General features: G+C 37.5%; 1 long non-coding RNA gene across 3 annotated transcripts in view; it reads left to right on the forward strand.

Annotated features, from left to right (window-relative positions):
• Positions 1–2,687: 2,687 nt before the first annotated feature.
• LOC120594273 (uncharacterized) overlaps positions 2,688–19,412 on the forward strand; it is a 60,105-nt gene continuing 43,380 nt past the window's right edge. For 2 of the 3 annotated variants that reach the window (XR_005650533.1, XR_005650534.1), the window contains exons 1-4: positions 2,688–2,720; positions 7,671–7,799; positions 15,057–15,166; positions 19,249–19,353. This is a non-coding gene — a long non-coding RNA (uncharacterized LOC120594273). The remainder of the gene's footprint in view (positions 2,721–7,670; positions 7,800–15,056; positions 15,167–19,248; positions 19,354–19,412) is intronic. The other variant, XR_005650535.1, reaches the window with a different exon arrangement.

Raw genomic sequence — 19,412 nt, forward strand, 5'->3', positions numbered from 1 at the left:
GTTGCAGTTGCCAGCCCTGTAGCGATTTCTGAGGCTTTGGCCCTCCCTGCTGTTTGCTCTCCATTCTCTCTGGTTCTGGTCTGAGGTTTGCTGTTGCTTTTAATCTAGTGAGGGTTTGGGGTCAGCTGAAGTAATAATCGTCTCTGCCTTCCACACCTTGTCATAGGTATCCAGATTTAAATTGTTATTTTTATTGAAGTTAATTTACATATAGCGAAATCACAATAAAGATCTTAACTGTCCATTTCGATGAGGTTCAGTATGTGTGTACCCTGATCAAAGTAATATTTCCCTCTGAGGAATGTACTTCCCAGTCAACCCTACCCCCCGTCTAATTTATTTAACCTTTTGTAAATAGAGTCATACAGTATACAGTAAGTACTCTTTTGTGTCTGGCATAGTCCGCTCAACACAATATTTTAAAGTTGTAGGGGAGGAAAATTTGCCACACCAAAGTATTCCTATTTGGCTTGTTGCTTATTCTAAACTGTTTAAAACGAAACAAAACCAGTAGACGTAAGAGAAGCTCTGAAAACCAAGTAGAAGTTGCCCTTTTGTAAGAAACACTTAACATTTATAAAGGGAATCGCCATTTGTAAAGGTGACTCCCTCTCTGTAACAGGAATAGCAGGATGAATAAATCTCCAGAAACTTATCAATGGCGAAGGCAAGGACAAATCTACATACAACCTTACCCTTGTTTACTGTGCTTTTCCTGATAACTTCCCATAACTGGCCTCCTCCTCACCCCAAATACCTTTTGTCTTTAGGTGAAGATAATATTTAAGGTGATGGCTTTCACCTTTTCAGAGTTACTGAGTTTTCCTGGATCTCTGCCGCGTATACAGAAGGTATACACACAATTAAACTTTTGCTTACTTTTCTCCTGTTAGTCTGTCTCATGTCAATTTAATTCTTACACCAGCCAGAAGGACCTAGAAGGGAAGAGAAATTTTTCCACCCCACAGAGATTTATACATGTTTTTTATTAAGTTCTTTTCTCCACTTCTTCCATTACAAAATTTGAGATTAGTTCTATGGCTTAAAAAAAAAAATGGGAGCACTGAACATATGCATATATTTTTATGTTGACATAGTTCTGATTATATATTGACCTGGAGCAGTGGTTCTCAACCTTGGCTGTACATCAGGTTCACTATGAGGCTTTTAAAATTCTTTTTAAAGTTCTGTGGTCCAGACCAATTGAATCAATGTTAGCATAGGACCCAAGCATTAGTATTTTTTTAAGTTCCTTAGGTCATCTCAGTGTTCAGCCAATATCGAGAACCACTGAATTAGACGATCTCTAATGGGAAGGAAAACTAATATTTATGGAGCGTTTTCTGCATTCTCTTAATGTTAAGATCTTTAAAAGTTTCCTGGAAAAGCATAATTAATAAAATTACTAATACTCAAATATTGAGAACATAATACTATCTTAAGAACAAGTATCTCAAATAAAAATGTACCCTCAACCCCCTCTGAAGTAAAAATAGTGTAATTACTAGATACCTATATTACAGATATTTCTACTAGTTTGCCTCATTCTCCATACTTTTCTTAAACTTTTAATAATTTAGCACCATATCTCTCAAGCTTCAAGAAACCTTATGACTCATCTCCTCGTATATATGTGTGTATATGTATTATAAAATGTTTCAACTTATTTTGGACATAGCTGGGTGTAAATTATAAAAGATATATTTAAGCACCCTGTGACTCCACAATTTTCCATGTACAGATATCACAAAAGTTTGAGTGCAGTTTTAGGTTTTGATAATTTCAGAAGTATAAATGCTACACACTTGCAAAAAACATCACTTGAATGTTCATTTAAATTTTTTACACATTCATTTTGTGAATTTTGAATAATTTAAAATTTTTTAGTCCCCCTAATTGAGGATGGCAAATATTGACTGAAACAAAAATTGAAATAAGTTTACTGTTCAAAAATTCCCAGGACCACATAAGCATGAAGGAAATTTAAATAATTTTATTTTCTAATGATGTTTTGTGTAAGTTTGCAGATTTTGTATTTCTGAAGGTATTAAACCTAAAACTACACTAAGACTGTTGGTAAACTATTGTATTTGAACTCACCTTTGCTCTTATATAATTCCTGTAGTTTGTAATAGTGTTCTTTCCTAAGAGGAGATTTTTTTTCTTCTTAATATTTTTTTTTATTTTTCAATTACAGTTGACATACAATATTATATTAGTTTTAGGTGTACAATATATTAATTAGACAGTTATATAACTTACAGAGTGATCACCTGATAAATCTAGTACCCATCTGACACCATACATAATTATTACAACATTATTGACTATATTCCTTTTGCTATACTTTACATCTCCATGACTATGTTGTAAGTACCAATTTGTGAGAATATTAACTTAAAAACTGAAATGTCTTCTCTTTTGTTAGCCTGAAGTCTTGTCTGGACCACTTGCTAGACAAGTACCAGCTACTGTGTGGCTTCCTGATTATGCAAAATATGTAGGAAATGATTGTTTTTCTGTTCCCAACCTAAAAATTTACTTATTTAATGGACTTGATGTTCTCATCAGGGACCCAGAAGTCAAAACAAAACACTGAATTGAATCCTGCTGGTTTCGGAAATTTATCGTAGGGGAAGCCAGCTGGTGGCAGCAGAAGAGACAAGATAGAGGATGCAAGATGGCAGAGAAAAAAAACGCCTGAATTCTAGAAGATCAAGGTATTCTTCCTGAGAATAAATTTGCGACCTAATTTACAAATTGTTTTGGGTTTCTGTCAAGTAGCTATTTTAAATGGCACAGAGCCAAGCTTTTATTCATATAATTTTTATTTAGTATATATATTTTTAGAGAGGCACTAAAATGCAAAATAACTACGTTAAAAATCAATATTTGGCTGTAACAGAATATCATCATCATATAATAAACTTCTAAGATACCAGAATCAACATGAAATATAAAAATTAGATATTATTAATTAAAAAACTTATTGCAATTTTACTATGGAAATGTTAATATTCAGATCTTTAAAGTTTGACATTCCATTCAAGAATATTTATTTCTCATCAATGTAAGCTGGTACTTTGCTTCTGGGGTCATTATATCTTACATTTATGACATTAAATTATACCAGTAAGGATAAGCTAGGTTATACTTGGGAAACAGACCCTAAAATTCCAGTGGCCTAAGACAACAAAGATTTTTGTTTGTGCTATGCATCCATCATGGGCTGGCAAATGGATGGAGACTCCACTATTTTATCAATCCCACATCTCAAAATGAGGCTCAGGATTCACTGCAGCAGAGAAAGAGAGGACTAGAGTGTTTACCACTGGCAGCAAAATGTTATATTCCAGATATGCACAGGTTACTTTGACTCACATTTCATGAGCCCAAAGTAGTCAAATAGCTGTGCCTTTAAGGGCAGTAGTATAATCCTCTGTATATCTAGGAGTAAAGAAAATATACCTGGAAACAAACAGTGATGTTATCTACCACATAAATTGATGCTCTCTTGTTTATTATTTTTAAAAATTTTATTAAAAAAATTTTCAATTACAGTTGATATTAGTTTCAGATGTGCAACATAGTGATTAGACACATTTATTTGATGCCCTCTTTTGAAGGGGTTCACAACAGGCCTCCCCATAATGTGCCACTTTGGCCTGTGGATTATTTTGAGCTGAAGGCAATAGAGACCCTGCAGGCTCATTAGAATCTTTTACTTCTCCCTTAAAGAATTTAAATTAGGCGTCTTTCCCATAAGAGTTATTTCCAGAAATAACTTTTTATGGCCTATCTATAGGGTAGGGCAAACTTCTAATTAATGAACATCTGTTCTTATTGTCCTGTGAATGACCTTCCTCCCCTCTGAAACCCCAAGGCTTCTTATCTCATCCTTAGCTCAGAATGTCACATATACCTCACTTTGTCTCTCTGACTCTGGACCTCTCACAGATGTGGAGTCTCTGATTCTCTCATGGATGTGGGGTTCCCATGCATATGTATATAATTAAATTTAGTTATTTTCTTTTGTTAATTATTAGACCAGGTGAAAGAACCTAGAAGGACAGAGGAAAATTCCTTCCTCCCCCACACTTTCACCCCAAAGGGCACAGTAGCAGATAATGTTTGGCTAGTGCTGCCATTATAGGATACTGCTAGTGTTGATGCTGCCACAAAATTAGTAAGCTTTCCTTTCTCTTTAATAGGAACTGACTGAAATAAAGACTTATTTCCATTTTAAATCCTAGTCTTGCTGTGGTTGCTGATGATAGTGCAGTTTGATTAAAGCAGTCCCTCAAATGGAAGCTTCTAGTACCAGTTGAAGAAAATATTTTCTGAATCTTTTTTGAAAGTGTTGTCCTCACTTATGTTTTTTATTCCTAATATATTTATGTTTTGCTGGCAATTGCTGTTTTACACAGTCACATGAATAAAATCTGTCCTTAAACCTTGGTTCTAAAAATGTGGTAAAGGAGCAATATAATTGGCTTTCAAGAAATCAATTGTCTTGGTTTTTCTATCTGCATTTCAGTTTCGTTTCATGTATACTAGAATCAGCAACTTCCTAAAGTAGAATGATAAGAGAATCTTTTCAGCAGCTATCATGTAAGAAATACTTACACTCTGAAAACATTGGTTTGGTTACTTAATTCTCAGGTTCCAGCAAGCAAAGTACTTTCTCTACAAGCAGTTTTAACAAGATATATTTTCATCCAAAAAGCGTATTATTTTGGTTTTGTTCAAGATGACTTTTAAACATGTAGTGGCTGCTAGTCTATCTTGTTTAAACATCTTGTTAAATATATGACAAGGCAATTCCAAAATCTTTGGGCCTCATGTATTTTTGTTTTTGATCGAAGAATGATGAAGTACCTATTATTTTTCTGCTTATGGACAGTTAGTTATAAGTGCTTTCCGGTTACAGTACTGAAAGGTGTATGAACAAAACATTGTATACTTAGGTTTTTTAAATCATTCTTAGCCTTTACCATGTTTGTTCTATAATCAATAACAATTGACACGTTTCAAAACTGATTTTCCACCCTATAAATAGTTCCTCAATTAGAATGTATTATGTTGATAGCTATGTGAGACCTCAGCAATCTCTCAACAACTGAACAGAAGCAGAGTTGAATTCATTATTAATTTATCGTGATGTTGGACTTAAACATGACTTGTAGTTGTTTCTGCATATCTAAATATCTGACGTCCAAGATAAAGTATCACATTTAGTAATATCACAGCCTTCCAGTACACAGCAGAATACAATTCAAGACGTGTTTAGATAACCCATTTTTCTAGAAGAAAGTTAATGACTAGGATTTATAGCTTCAGCAAATATGAAAACTCTTTCATCTTTAACTACTGAAAATAGTTCATAGTCTAAGGCAGGAGTTTACAAATTATGGCCTAAGAATCAAATCCAGCTCTCTGCCTATTTTGTGAATATAATTTTATTGGAACACAGTCATGCTCTTTCCTTTGTATTATCTATGGCAGCTTTGCACCACAACAACAGAGTTGAGTAGTTGTGGCAGAGACCTAATGGCTTGCAGAGCCTAAAATGTTAATTATCTGGCCTTTAAAAAGCATGCTAACTTGTGGTCTATAGTAATATCGTCAATAAGATTTTTTTATTTTCAATTTTTAGCTTCCCTAGACATAGAACTACTACTATAAAGAATTCTTTTCTTAAAGCTTTCTCATAAACTCTATTATTTTGAAGTTTGATAAGTGGGAATAAAATGTTTTGATACCTTGTTTTGCTCTAACACTTTATTTTAATCATATACTTTACATTCTTTATTGTATCTAAATTGAAGATGATTTATCAAGGATGTTGTTGAACAGGATGTTGGAATTTTTCCTGCTAATGAAATTTTCAGGTCGCAAACTGACATTCTGCCATCAATTTACCCTTGCAAGATGTGAAGAACTCCCTAGTGAGACTTTTTCTTATAAGGTTTATGACCTAAGTGGAAGTAAATAACAAAAAATTAAATACAGTTCTTTTTTTAGAGTTTGTTGCCACAGCATACCTAGCAAAAGCTGAGCAATGCAGATTCTTAATTGGTTTTCTGCATAAACTTAATAGTTTTAAAAATCATAATTATGGCAGCATTTTACTCTTCAGTAATGGGTATATATTTGGTATTCAAGCACTGGATTTACACATAGAACAAGTAAAGAAAAATTTCACTCAGTTATTTTAGAATTCTTACATATATTTGAAAGTGGATATTAAAATGTTTTCAAAACATTCAAGTGGCACACTTTATTCATATTATTGACATTGTTTCACTAATTAAGTATGATGATGCCTACTCCATCATTTCATCACTGGTTGCATAAATTTTCAGGGATGCCATAAATGATGTTGAAGTAGGCATTTGGCCATATGGGGAGGAAAAATCTTTTCCTTCTACCCTTCTAGGTTCTTGGTTGAGATTCATCTGTAATAAAAAGATAGATTAACAGGAGAAAAACAATCAAAATTTGATAACTTGTATACGTCCTGTATACGTTGGAGGGATCCAAGAAGACTAACTCTCCGAAATGGCCTTAAGCCTTCATCTTAAATACCATCTCCAGCTAAAGACAAAAGATGCTGGGTTTGGTGTCCCTCAGTTGATCCCCGTGTTGCTTTGGTGTTCGTTTTGTTCCCTTTTCAGCTAAACGACGCTGGAACTTCAATGGGGCTACTTTGCTTTAGAAGGTTCTTAGTGGGACCAGAGCTCTTGACAACTTTATGCATCTTGATGGCACCTCTCCTGGAAATACATCACAACTGCAGATCCTTAGATATCTGTGGTTGGCAGAACCAGTGCCTTCATGGGGCTGTCTCGCCCGTGGCAGTGTTTTTCCCTCCTGCACCAGGGAAGGCAACTTTGGCGGTCTTACAAACTTGTCTCTCAGACTTTCCCTCCTGCCTTCCATGTCCTCTTATTTCTTCTCCACCTGCATTTATCATTTCGGCATTTTGGCTGGTCCTTTGGAGCCTCATGGGTGTACGAAGACACCAGTTCCAGGCAGAATGTTAAGCTAGGGCTAATGCATGCCATTGGATCCTCTTTAGGTTCTGTAAACAGTGACAGCCTTTATCAGTGCAATGTTTGCAAGGTAGTTCTTACACTCTGCGGAGTGGGATAGACACTTCAGCTCTTTTGGATATGAAAACATTTGTGTTTCAAACTTTGAATTGAGTCTTCAGGGAAGCGTAATGATTAGTATTGTCACTGTCAAAAATATAAGAAGAGCGTAAGATCTTTTAGTCTTGGCTGCAGCCCTCACTCAGCATGAATGGTACTCCATGAGGATGTCTTTGTTATTTGTTTGTTTGTTTATTGTCATTTTACACTTCTGATGCTGGATGTCTCTGGCCGAAGATTTGATGTGGTTCTTCACTATACTGTACATCCTGTTAATAATAGGTGCTATACCAGGCTCTGTGTAAGTGTCACGGGGGCAGGACCTATATTTTAATACTATTGCTAACATTTCATTTTACTAGTAAGAAATCTTTGAATTCATTTTATTCTTTGTAATTCTAGATACTAGATTATAGTTAAGCCATACTGACATTTCTAAAAAAGGGATATATGTTCTTGGACAGTTGTTCAAAAAGAGACAAGTTTCAGTCCTCAGTGCTGCCCTTTGTTTTACAGGTACAAGTTTTCTAGCTCAGACAGCTAACACAAAAAGTGTCGGCTGTCTCGAAGTCTTACTCGCCTACCCTCTGGGCTGTTTCTCTGAGTTGCAGACGGTGTGAGACTGTGATGGTACAGTGTGCACAGGTACTGTTCTGACAGACTGGGATTTTCTGTACTAAAACCTTACTTTGTATCAAAAGTTAAACAGACTTTAGTCCAATAAATAAAGGTCAATTTCTGTAAAAAGAAAAAAAAGATGCTGGGTGGGGGAGGGGTGGGAAGAGGTGAGAGAAGGCAGTTATGGAGGTTACCAGGAAAAGCATAGTCAACACAGTAAAGGTAAGGTTGTTATGTAGATTTAAGCTGTGCCCTTCTGCATGGATTAAGTTTCTAGAGATTTAGTCATCCTTCCCTTCCCGGTACAAATATCCTTACAGATGGAGATTTCCCTTATAAATGTAAATGTCTCTTACAAAAGAGGAGCAACTGGGGGGATCGTTTTTTATGAAATACATAGATGTCTAACCAATGTACGGTAGACTTAAAACTAATTTAAATAAATAATTTTTTTTTTTTAAAGGGCAGCTTCTGTTCAGTTTTCAGAGCTTCTGTATCGGCTGTTTCTTAAAAATACAGTAATCACAAGTGATAATAGTCTCATTCCACTCAGTACAGGTTGAGCTGAATCTGTGTTACTGTTTTCCATGGTAGCCCTCATTTCTTAAGACAATACTGGAACAAGCCAGAAAGTACCCAAAGGGTGGTAAGAGGTCTGGAAAATATGTCATATGAAAAACAAGTGAATGAATTAGGTGTGTTCTACTCGAAACGTTGATCTATGATGATTTTTCACATTTAAAAAAGAAGGTGGAAAAGAAGCCTGTACTAGGAGCAATAGGAATTACCAAGACCTACAGGCTTCAAATAATCTGAAATTTCATGGGAGACTTTTTCTTTTCTCCATCTATAGCCAAGGTCAACAGAGGCAAGTTTTGTTCCGGTCACACTCAGCAGGTGGTTGGTCTGTTGTAGTTCACTCATTGAGGGGCCAATTTCCAAGTCTCTGGGCTTTATTTTCTGTCCTTATTGAAGGCCTATTAAAATAGCTGAGGTCAGCAGATGACATCAGGGCAGATACCATCTTTAGAGCTCACTCACCTCTTTGAATTTGTTTTCTCATCCTGCATTTAAAAAAAAAAAACCTGAAGATTTCCCTTTCTACTACCTCAACTATGCATTTATGAAATATTTAAAATACTTTACCCAATATTTTATGTATTTTTTCCTAGGAAGTTTTTTTCAGGATTCTAATATGCCATATTGCTGAAAATGGAAGTCCGTATGTATCTGTTTTTTAAAAAAACTAGTAAAGTATACAGAATGTAAAAATTACCATTTTAACCATTTTAAAGTGTACAATTCAGTGGCATTAAGGACATTCACAATGGTTTGTAACCATCACCACCATCTATTTCCAGAATTTTTTCTAATCCCAAACAGAAACTTTGAACTCATTACATAGTAACTTCTTATTCCCCGTTGCCCCCAGCCCCTGGTAACCTCCTATGGGCCTATTCTAAAGGGATAAGTTACTGTAGATCTTTGAAAATATATCTGCTGAACCCCAGATAGTCTCAGACCCCAGGCTGAGAAAAAATGGTCGAAGACTCTAAATTTAACATTGGGGATTTATACCAGGAAGCGCTATTGATTACCACTGTTCTCTGTGCCCATGGCCGGTTCCTTTTAAAGTTGACATGTACTGCCAATATTCACATTTTAGAAAAGTGCAGTTTAGCACTTCTGCCATTCTCTAGAAGCCATGGTGCTTCCCAGTTTTACCATTACAAACTTCAGAAAGAAAAAAAAAACATGCATGGAATTCCTGGTATAGGCTACTAGATATTGCTAAGAGCAAGACAAAAGCTTATTACATTGTAGGTGAGAGGTCAGTTGTTTGTACTGGTACCCACTATCATTTAAAAGAAATAACTACTCAGTGCTGTCTTTTCTCTAGGAAAGTTCAATTAACTTCATCACTGAGAGTGTGTGAGAGGACAAAATACTGGCTGAGTATTCTCTACTTCTCTCCCTATAACTAGCAAAGAAAATTTTGTCTTTGCTATCCTATTCCAGATGTTTCGGGATGCAGAATTGGGAGAATAAGATGGACTTAGAAAGAGGTGGACCTGAGAGGTGGTGGGCAAGAGCAAAGGATTTAGTAAAAAGCCGAGTCAAATCTAGGGTTCAGGATGAAAGAAAAGAGAGATAAAGGAAAAGCTATCTGCTGGATGTCACAGAGAGTTTGGGTGTTTGGTTGGTAAGAGGTACTGCAGCTGCTAAGCATGCATGGGAATTGGGGAGGAGAGGAAAGCTGACTTCAGGGCTGATGCTGTCAATTATGATCTAGATCCCCTCTAATATTCTTTAAATAGATTTCACTTTTTAAAAATTTTGAGCTCTCTCGGCCTTAGCACCATTTTCTTAGAAACCTCCTCACCATGAGAGCCAAGTGGAGGAGGAAGCGAATATGCAGGCTGACGCCCAAAAGAAGAAAGATGAGGCAGAGGTCCAAGTAAACTTGCTAGCTTGTGCACTCGTGGAAGCCATAGCAGAAATAAGGAAAGCCAGAGGCCAGGGATGTTGATACAAATTGCTGGACTGCATGCCTGCTGTGTAGATCTTAATAGATCTAGAACATCCATTGCCATCTGATCGTTGTGACTGCCTTTTGAGAGACCTGCCTTGCTCATACAAAAACAACAGTTCTTTTGCTCTGGACCTGTGACATTCTGGACTAGTTCTGTTCTCAGTTGTGGCTGAATGTAACATGTACAGCTGTCTTAGCTGAACAGAAAAAAATTAAAAATAAAATAATAAAAATTTTCAGATGTTACTCACATACAGTCAAGTGCACAAATCTTAGGAATGGAGCTTGATGAATTTTTTTACATGTCTATACCTGTGTAACCACCACCCAGATCAAGATACAGAACGTTCCAGCATCTCACATGTCATTCTCATACCCTTCCTAGTCCCCTCCACCCAAAGTAATTACTCTTTTGGTTTCTATCACCATGGATTAGTTTTTATATATTTATTTAACTTCATAAAAATGAAATCACGGTATGTACTCTTTTCTGTCTGCCTTCTTTCACTCAACATTATACCTGTAAGATGGATCAATATTATTGTAGGTAGCAAAAACAGTGGTTGTTTTTTTTTTTGAACCACTGTATAGTATTTCATAATTATCTGTTCTATATTTGACAGACATTTGGGTGTTTCTAGCATTTGGCTGTTATGAATACCAGTGCTGTCAACATACTTGTATATTTGTGCTAATGGATATAATCACTCATTTCTGTTGGGCGTATGTCCAAGTGTGGGTCACAGAGTACACATATTTGCATCTTTAGTGATTGCTGTCAAATAATTTTCCAAAGCAGATGTATCAATGTACAGTCCCACCAACAATGCAAGAGAGTTCCTATTGCTCTATATCCTTGCCTGGACTTGATAGTTTTTAAATTTTTGAACTTTTTCCAGTTTTATTGAGATATTATTGACATACAAGGACTTACTATTTTCGGTCCTTTAATTTTAGTCACCTTTAACATTTGAGAGGCACAAGCAGAGATTAGAAAACCTTTTTAATTATTTTCGTTTTTAAACTCTGCTTCAATATAAAGAATTCTATGTATAGGCTTGGTATCTGAAGCCTTGGAAATTATCAGAGTCACAGGAGATCTGAGGTTTTGGATTTGTGCAGATCCAGTTCAGCAGTTGAAGGAAGCACATTTTGATAAGAATTGCAGATCACTGTGTTCTCGAAGGCGAAACTTGATTCTATAAAGGTACAAGAGTGGCTCTTAAAAGACAGATAGCTCAGTAGATACTAGATAGAGTTGGCAAAGCTCTCGAAAGACTGGACAAATACATCTTTCTGTTAGGCCAGTTGTTCAACTTGAGCGTGTATCAGAATCTCCTAGAGGGCTTGTTAAAAGACAGCTCACCAGTCTCACCCCAAGACTTCCTGACTCAGCAGTTCTGGGAGATGGGGGACAGAGAATCCGTATTTCTAACAAGTTCTCAGGTGACACCCATACTCCTGATCCTGAGACCACCTTGTGCTGCGAGAACCACCGAAGTCCTTTATTGCAATGTACGAGTGAGAGGCAGTGGTGAAGAAGAGGAAAGGCAGCCAGATTTGGGATATATTTAAAGGGGTCTAGCCAATAAAATTTGATGTTAAATATTGTGATCCTAGAATGTTCCTTAAGTAGGTTTCTTGCTTGTCGTGTATTTGCTTTTTAGTTTTTTAAATATAAGGGCCATGTAGTTTTGTTGTTAAACATACAGGCTTTAGAGTTGGCCTGGGTTTAGTTCTCAACTTTACTACTTATCAGTTGTGAAGTCTTGTGAATTTATTTCTCATTTGTAAAATGCGGATAATATGAGCAGGGAGTTCTTGCAAGTAATAAATGAAATACCTCATAAAAACATTTATTACGGTACATGGAATGTGGATTTCTGATTGGTTTGATTTGGGATAAGAACACTTAGATATGATAATGAAGATTGTCAAAGTATAAATAACTGAGAAGAAAATTCTGCATTTATTTTCTAATTTTATAAGAAAATTTGCAGAAAACTAATTTTTTAATTTCAAGTTTTATTACTTTTACACCAAACATAAATTGAATCAACAGTAATTCTGATAGGTGGCTTGAAAATTTTAGTTTGTACCTTCTACACAAATTCTGCAAAATATGCTATACAATGTTCACAATGGACATTTTGTCCATTTGGATTTAATGGGTTTTGGTGAGAACTGCAAACTAGATGGCAACTGTACTTGTCACTTGAAAAATTTCATCTACTTATTTAGTTATCTTATCAGCAACATAATTAAAAATTTCCGAATTATTATCCTGTCAGCCAAAAAAACTGCCAAAGGTCAAAATATCTATACTGGTAGCGGGAGAAGGGAGGGGGAAGGTAGACAGGGTAAATGGGGTCAAATATGTGGTGACAGAAAGAAAGCTAACTATGGGAGGTGAACACACAGTGTAAACATGTATATGCCTGACTGTTAAAGTGTACAGCTGAAGTTTATTGGATTTCATTAACCAATGTCACCATAAAAAATAATAATAATAATAAAGAACTATCTAAAATATCTCAGGAAAAAATATGTACATATATCTATACTGGTCTTCAGCATATTGACAGGCTGAAGCAAATGATGCAAAAGTTTTAAAATGTTTTCAGAGCCTAGCAAAATTGTGGCCAAGGAAAGTTTTCATAAAGGAAACATGATGTAAACACCTATTTTTTCCTTACCCTTTTAGAAAATGGAATTGTCCACTATATAATAATACATATTTCCAGCAAACTGGTCTGCATCCAATTAGCTATAAAAAGAACTAACCGTCAAAAAGCAATCATCTGTAGCAAGGCATTTTATCTTATAGATGCCAATAAAGGTTTCATTTCCTTTTAAAAATAGGCAGAGATTATTTTCCTGCAAAATATAAACAGTCTCCTTGCATGATATAATGACCTAGGCTTATTATTTTCTGTTCCAGTGGTTCTTAAGTGGATACACACATCAGAATCACTTGGCGGGCATGCATCTTTAAAATACCCCTGGTTCTGGCCCCTAGCTGGAAGCAAAGTTAGGACATATTCATGCTTATATGCTCCCTAGGTTTCGATAGGACTTCCGTTTGGGCCATGTGGCAGTTTGGATAACCTGAAAGCCCTTCCACTACAGGACACCTAGAAGTACTGGATAAAATTAGGCAAGCAGCTTTTTAAACCCATAGTTAGAATATTAAGGAAATACTTCAAGGCCAAAATCAGGGCAGGACCTACAGTTCCACATGATAAGCAGCTGCTGACACTTTGTTTCCCCTGGAAGAGGAAGAGAGTACTCTAATCTCTGTAATCAAGTACTCTTATCTTTGTGCTTGGGTTTTATCAGCTTTGGGGGCCGGAGAAAATGCTCTAGGCATAGACAAGATGGGGAATTGGAACTAAGAACCTTGTACAAACTTGGAACCCTGATTGGGCTACCATGGAGTAGAAAGCAAAGCCATCCAATCAGCGGAGGTAAACGAAACAAAACAAAAAATATATAGCTGTATCTCCATGAAAATAATCACCACCTTTTCTCAGGTGGTTTTCAGTCTGAATTTCCATTACTTAGGTAGTCTAGCAGACCTGAACTGAGAAATTAGTATAAGAAATGGCCCCAGGCTGGGACACTTTCCAGGCTCCTGGCAAAAGCAGATGCAGGACTTCTCTTGAGGGACATACTCTCAAGCCAGACGGAACTGTGGTCACAGAGGGCTGTGGGGGTAATTTAAGTAGAGCCCAAGCGCTCCTGGGCTGCAGAGTGGCTGAAGAAGGGGTGGACTGCCTGACCTCAGGCAATCACTCCACTCCCTGCAGACCCTCTGAGCTTATGGAGACCGCTTTCCCCAAGAGCTGCTGCTTTCTGTGGGTTCAAAGTACCTGACCTGAGAACTAGCTCAGTGGGACAAGAGTAAACAGGTGACTATTTCATTATCTGGTCCTCAGCACTTGATACAGTTAGTGGATTGCATAAGGACTTGGGAGTACTTTTCACTGCTTCCTTTGAACTTTGGAATTGACCCAGGTTAAGGGCTGGCCTTCAGCCATTACCTGTAGATATCATGAGGCCAAGCAGCCAGTAGTACCTCCAAGGGAATGTGAGTTCATAGGCTAAAAGAACCAGACATCTGAAGAGGACAGATACCTCAAAAGAAAAATGACAACCTGGAAACTGTGTACCAATTGTAGTAGAAATACTAACAAACCAACCAAGGATTTTAAATAAATATGTGAGGCCTTCCCCTTCTAGTTAGGAAGTAGAAAGTTACAAGACTATCATTCTCATCCTCTCAGGTGATTCTAAAGTAATTGCCCATTGAAACTGTTTCAATAACCCATATAGCAGTACTTGCATGGGTAAATGTCCACAGGCTAAATGTGACAAGAATGGTGATCTACAGTGATATTATTTACAAGCCTGTGCTTGCTTTTTATTTAGTGCCATGTATGTAATTGCATCCTGAAAAACTGCTTAGTTGATGAGGGGTTAGCTGGGAGAGATATAAAGGTGAACACACCACTGACAGAATGATTTATTACTTTGTGGTTCATTGGAAGACTAAAGATTGTTCAAACAAACCATTGTGAAATTTTCCCTAATCCCTTGTTACAGATGTGTAACCCACAGTTAGAATCAGCGTACCAGCACTGTAGTACTACGACCAGCTTTATAAGAAGAGCCAGCCAAATTTTAATTTCTTTAGCACTTCTTCACTTGCTGATTTTTTAAAACATTTTGTATTGAAACATTCCACATAGGAGAGCCCCATGGCCCTGATGCAGGAAATTGCCTTCAGAAGCTTTGAGGAAGCTCAGGTGTCAGTCAGAAACAAGGATTGGCCAGCAATGGAGCCCTAGAGAAAAGCAAGGTGAGCTAGATAAACATGGGCAGTGCCTTTCTAAGCACTGTCCTGGGGAGAGGGTGCCCTGCAAGTCTCAGTAAATATCCAAAATGCCTGACACTTCAAATCCTAAGGTTATGTCAGGCTAAGAAAACCTGATTCCATTTAAACATCGACACCCTCTTTCTTTGCTCTAATTCCATATACCTCAAGCCACCTTCAAGTCACTTTTGAATATTAGATATCAGATATAGCTTGTTTAAAGGGAAAAAAATGTACTGGTTAGAAAGATAAGAATAAAAAGTTCACACAATAGTTGTATTTCTCAGTTGAAATTTGTCATGAAGTATATTGGCATGTAATATTTACTCCTTTGTAGGTTAGTGGGAATGAGGATCTCTGAGATAAAGCTCATAGACAGTAACAACTGAGGGGCAGACTTAGACCAGGATGAGTCCATTAAGGTAAAGACCATTTAGGTAGTGGCCATCCTGCTAGCCCGTCTTGGCTATGTACCTTCCTTCCCATATCTACAGCGCCTATGGTGAATATTCTAACCCCCAGTGATGGAGAACTTAAAACCAAAAGAAGCAGGATGAGGAAGCTGTGTTAGCACTGTGGTTTCTTACCTCAGCACTCTATTGAAACTCTGCCCTCAGAAGTCAAGAGAAACGTCCTGGTGGCCCAACGCAATGTCTTCTCATTCTTCACCCTGCACTCTCTTAGTGATTTGAAACTATTGACCATCATCTCAGATCATGGGAATCCTATCTGAGGCAGTTCAGACTAGAAAGAGACAGAAGGGTGAGTCTGAGCCAAAGTTCGAAAAATTAAGCACAAAACCGAAATGTTTATTAGGCTTCTACTAATTATGGGTGCTAGGCATTTTCTTTTAGGCACCTGAGATATGTCAGTGAATAAAACAAAGACCCCTGCCCACACGAACTAATATCAAGGTCTCCAAGAACGTTAATGAAGGGTCATATTTTCTTTTATGTTCCTGTAGATTTTATTCTCTTTTATTACAGTACTTCCAACATTATTTCACTTATTTCTTTACATGTCTGTCTCTCCTTCCTGGACTATGGGCTTTGGGATGGCAGGCATTCAGTAAATGGCAGTAGAATGGACAAATGAAGTGGACTACTAAACAGCCTGTTGAGTCCTGATGTCTTAGAGAGATTATGCTTATCTTGGCCTTAGAGGAAAATAGGTTTTAAATGAAGATGAAAAAAGAACCCCACAAAATAAGAACAGTGTACTAAAGAAATACTAAACAGGAACTGGTGCTTCTTTCTGTCCCCTACCACTGACATCCTGGGGAAGGCCATCATTATTTCTCTCTGGATTAATACAACCATCTCCCAGCTGGTCTCTGCACGTGTTTCAAATGGTCTTCTCTACTTTAATCTGTTCTCCATAATGGAGCCAGGGAGTGTTTTAAAATACAGTTATGACCATGTCACTCCCCTCTGGAAAATTCTGTCATGACTTTGTATTTTACTCCGTTGTTGCTGTATAAAAGCTCCCAAATCTCAGTGGCACACCAAAATACTTATTTTCATGCTCTCAGGTCTGTGGGTTGGTGGCTGCTTGGCTCACTGAGGCTGGGTTAGGAACTCAGGCTTCTGATTGGGTTTAGGTCTAGTCCATGAACTGTCATTCTAGGGCCTAGACTGAAGGGGCAGCAGCTACATGAAGCATATCCTTTTCCTAGCTGATTGCTGAGGCACAAGAGGATGAGCCAACCAAGTGAGCTCATTCATAGCTTCTGTTGGCCTTCTCCGCTAATGTTCCATTGGCCAAATCAAGTCACATTGCTAAACCCAAAGTCAAGGGACAGAGACATATACTCTGCCCACCATGAAGCCATGGTCAGTTCTATAACACAAAGGGACTAAAGAATTGGGAACAATCCAGTCAACCCTACTTTTCCTTGACCTTAGAGACAAGTCCAAAACCCTTTACAATTTGTTTCTTTTTTTTCCCCACTTTCCCCACCATCTCGCAGCTTCTTTGCCTCACTCACTGAATTCTCTTTAGTCTATTTTGCTCATGCTGTCTCTCATTTTTAAGTCTTCATCCATGCTGTTGTCTTCTCCTGATAGTCTTTCCTTTCCCTTCCCTTCCTCTGTCTTCCCACCCCCACCCAGCCCAGGGTATTTACCTCTCCCAGTGATCAGTGTAAATGTCACCTCCTACAGGACCGAGTCAGTTGCTCCTTCTCTGCATTGCCAAAGCTCCAGCACTTGATATTATAAGAGACTTTAACACAAGGTATTGTTTTTTGTTATTTGACTGCCTACCTTCATGAGGTTGGAAACTGTGACTCTATTTTTGCATCTCATCCCCAGAACCTAATATAGTCAATGCCTTGCTTATAGATAGATAGGACTCATTTTGTTTTTATTTAATGAATATATACATGAGTGAGAACAAACAACTGAGAATACAATTTGGTTTGGGGATCTGCTCAAAGTAGCTTATTTTGAAAAGTCTGGTATATAGACATGTCCAAAAGACACATGGCAATGAAGTATGTGCATCGCCTTTGCATTTCTCAAAGTCCTCTTTGCTTCTCTGCAGTTGATTTTCATTACACAAATCTCCCTTTGTTAGACTTTTGTAATGCACATACTACATTACATGACAGCCTACAGGCGACCCTAGTAGTTTGAAGAGAGACTTTAATCTGTGGCTATAATAAAAGACAGACTGGGCTGATAATGTTCACAACAATTCAAAGGATGATTTAAATAATGATCAGCTCTCAGGGCTGACTAGATGCTAAGGGACAAAGGCATCCCTCCCACCCCTGCCCCCAGGAGAGAATGGTAAGATCTGCTTTTGTGAGATATCCTGCTCCAAGTTATTCGTTTATAGCCAGAAGACTAATTCTTGTCGATACATTTCTGAGTAAAGAGACCCAGATGTTACATGCTAATTTTCTTTTTTAAGTGTGTCAGTTTACGCAATTCTGGCTTGAGGGCTGGGAGTGTCCATTAGTCACACCTGAACAGATGCTCTACATGAAAATATGGGCAATAATGTTTTGTCTCTAAAATTTGAGGAAGAAAATTTCATTAAAGATAGGAGCCATTTCTAGTCTCCAATAAGAGCACACAAGAAGGCGGGTGAAAGATTTGAAAGTGATACGCTGGTGGGTGATGTGGGGTGAGGGTGGGGAGGATGGGGGCCTACATGGGTAGAATGGGAAAAGTCATTAAAGGGACCCAAATTTTCCAGGGTCCTAGAATGTGGATTTGTTGACTTTGAAAGATAATTGCCAGCTGAGGCCAGTGTTCCTGTAGCTAATTTTGAATTCCGATGATAGAGAAATTATTCCTTTTTCTGATGATGAGAAATCTGATCCAAGTCATGTAGGCTTAGAATGTCTATGCTAATAATTTGCTAGATTTAAGGATATAGGATTTCACAATTAGATTCTCATTTAAGAAAAGCCATCTTGCTTATTTAGAGAATTAGTGTTTTATTAGTCAAAATGGATTTGCTTCTGAGGCCTAAACTACTCATTTCAGGCAATGTTTTCTAAGAGCTGAGTTCTTAAATTGAGAGAAAAATAAAGCCAACATAATATATTTAATGAACTGCGTGAATGCCTTGGAGAATCCCATCCTGGCCAAACAGTAGAACAGAAACCACTACCAAAGGTGCCAAATTGCTACCATTTTCCCCCAAAGACCCAAACCATTTTGGTCATAGTATAGTCTCATACATTTATTGATTTTTTTTATTTTTCGAATTTCTTACATGAAGCCTGATCCTTTTAAAATGTGGCCTGATTTTCCTGGCTAACCTAAAGGCATGCTCGGCAACATTGAATGGATTGTTTTTCAGATGAGATCAGTAATCCCTTTGGGAAAATATTGATGACTCGCGTCGTGTGTGTGTGTGTGTGTATTATTGTTATTGTGTGTGTGTGTGGGAATATTGGGGAAGAGACAGTGATGAAGAGACTTTGGAAATGACACTTTACCCTCTGAGCAAGGATGTGGAGAACTAGAGAGTGTATGATTAGCCTTTTCCTAAGTGTGTAAGATGTCTCATCTTTTGTCTTATGACCCTTCATCTCCCAATTATTTCAAAAGTTGCCATGAAATTCTCAGCATAGCTGCTTGAATGTAACAGTGGACTTGAGGACTTCCCTTCTGCCTGTTCCTTACACACAGGACAGTGAACCTCTCAAAGTGCAGGTAGGAATTATTCCAGTAGCCATAGAGAGGAGCCCAGCAGGGCAGGGCCTGGGTAAGGG

This window comes from Pteropus medius, unplaced genomic scaffold (genome assembly GCF_902729225.1).
Source record: "Pteropus medius unplaced genomic scaffold, Ma_sr-lr_union100, whole genome shotgun sequence".
Taxonomy (NCBI): domain Eukaryota; kingdom Metazoa; phylum Chordata; class Mammalia; order Chiroptera; family Pteropodidae; genus Pteropus; species Pteropus medius.